Below are 2,493 nucleotides of genomic sequence, written 5' to 3'. Positions count from 1 at the left end.
TATTTTTTTCTCTCTCACTACATCCTTCTGGGCCTAAACACTGGCATCCTGGTGCCCATACTGTCCATTCCATCCTCACCCTGGAACAACTACTAGACCCCCTTGCCAGTTTTCAGGGAAGTCACAAGAGAGGTCACAATGCAAAGCACAAATCATTTCACTCTGAAATCTCCCTCTTGCCTTTTGTTCTCCAGATTGTCCCCTTTTGTTTGCAACTTGGGTTCCCTCCTTTGCCCCTGCCCCTGTGTTCCTTTCCTCTTTCCTTGTTTCATACACAATGGTCATGGCCTTGCCTACTAGTCCCCCTCCTGCAATGCACACATCACAAGATCTTCTAAAAGTACTGGAGGAGACTTTGGCTAATATATTAATATAAATTAAAATACAGCAAAAAAGATAATATTTATCCACACCACAATAAGAAACCACTTCGAACTGGCTAGAATGGCTGGCATCTGACAACTAATGTTGAGAAGGATGTACAGAAATTGGAACTCTTGCACATTATTAATGGAACTCCAAATTGTCTGTCACTGTGGAAAATAATTCAGTGGCTCCTGAAAATGTTAAACGTATAATTACCATACTTGAATTCTTAGGTATGTGCCAAAAGAATTAAAAACGAGTGCTCGCTTTGGCTTTCTGCTCGGAGGAGGCTACGGTGGAACTTTCTTCTGTCACCCTGAAAGCGGGTTCATCGACACCAGCCGCCTCCATCATGCCGTCTAAGTTTGATCCCAACGAAGTCAAAGTCATGTACCTGTGCTGCACTGGTGGTGCCACATCTGTCTTGGCCCCCAAGATCAGACCCCTGGGCCTGTCTCCCAAAAAAGTCGGGGATGACATTGCCAAGGCAACTGTTGATTGGAAGGGTCTGAGGATAACAGTGAAACTGACCATTCAGAACAGACTGGCCCAGATGGAGGTGGTAATTTCAGCCTCTGTGCTCATCATCAAGGCCCTCAAGGAACCACCAAAAGTGGAAATATCATGTTTGGGGAGATTGTCAACATAGCCAGACAGCTGCAGCACTGATCATTGGCTAGACAACTCTCTGGCAACATTAAAGAGATCCATGGCACCGCCCAGTCCATGGGCTGCAATGTTGACAGCTGCAACCCTCACGACATCATTGATGATATCAATAGTGGTGCGGTGGAGTATCCTGCCAGTTAAGGAAAATCAAGAAAAATCCAAATAAAGGATCATTTGACAGTGAGAATAAACAACAACAGTGCTCAAGTAGGTTCACAGCAGCTTTATTCACAATAGCCAAAAGGTAGAAATGTAACCAGTGGCTGAGGCCATAGACTGGTACAGGTAACCCTGGAGGTGGTTGCTGGTAAGGATAGCCCAGAGAATATGCTAAAAAGTACCACATTTTGGTATGGGGTGATTGATAAACAATATAAGTGATGGCAGAAGGGGGCATAGATTCATTCAGTCTTCAGGATTAAAGTTTTTTGGATCTTCAGAATTTGGGTTCAGCGGATTCCAGCCCCCACCATGCAGATCTTCCAGAAGACTGTTGTGGACCTCTGATGGTAGAGGTCTCCAGCAGCTAGCCTCAAAGAGGAAAAATTTGGGGGATTTGCAATTAGCCAAGTGACTGCAACTGTTTCTGGTTTTGCTGTGGTTACAGCCTGGCAGAGAAGGGGAAGACGGGGAGCCATATGCTTTGCTGAACTGCGTAATTGTGGCCATTTGTCGGGTCATTCAGTTGTCTTGAATGTTGCTTGTCTGGTGCTGCACTGGGATGACCCGGCAGCTCCAGATCTCCCATTTCGTCTTCAGTTGTCTTCATGAGTCAAAACCTGACTTAGAATCTGGCTATCGCAAGTTCAGCTAGGCAGAGACAGGAAGATACCGCAATGGGCATATAGTCTTGTTTGGGAGAGGAGCTCTGCATCCTGAAAGGCAGGAAGGTGCCACTTTAGCTGCTTTTGTTTAGGACTGGAAAAAAGTGAATACTGCCTTGGGTGAGATGAAAGCCATTTTTTTTGGCCTCAGGAACTCTTTGTTTGTCCCTGGTTTGCTAAATAAATCCCTTGTTCCCCTACCATGAGTAGTCTTCCAATTGTGCGCATGGGTGAAGAATGCCAACAGAGACCAGTAAACTATTTGGGGAGTGTATTTGGTCAGTTTTGGTGCCCCTTGCTGTCCTATATCCGAAATAGCCCAAATATTAATCAACTGACAAATATACAAATTGTATATTGCATGAAATGGAATATTATTCAGACAGGAAATGAAATTCGGTATTGGTATATGTTACAACATTGATGAACCTTGAAAACATCTTATTATGTGAGAGAACTCAGAACCAAAAGTTGACATATTGTATGATTCCATTTATATAAAATATCCAGAACAAATAAATCTATATAGACAGAAGGTAGAGTGATTGGTAATTTCCAAGTTGAAAGGAGAGCAGAAGTTGCTAAATGCTGAAGAATTTACTTTGGTGTAAAGATTTTTTGTTGTTTTTTTTTT

General features: G+C 43.3%; 1 pseudogene; it reads left to right on the top strand.

Moving 5' to 3' along the window:
- The first annotated feature begins 703 nt into the window (after positions 1-703).
- LOC101622144 lies at positions 704-1,176 on the top strand (annotated as a pseudogene).
- The last annotated feature ends 1,317 nt before the right edge of the window (positions 1,177-2,493 follow it).

This window comes from Condylura cristata, unplaced genomic scaffold (assembly GCF_000260355.1).
Source record: "Condylura cristata isolate star-nosed mole 26May11 unplaced genomic scaffold, ConCri1.0 scaffold00036, whole genome shotgun sequence".
Classification (NCBI taxonomy): Eukaryota; Metazoa; Chordata; class Mammalia; order Eulipotyphla; family Talpidae; genus Condylura; species Condylura cristata.
The sequence above is the reverse complement of the archived record's forward strand: the minus strand, read 5'-3'. Positions and strand labels throughout refer to the sequence as shown.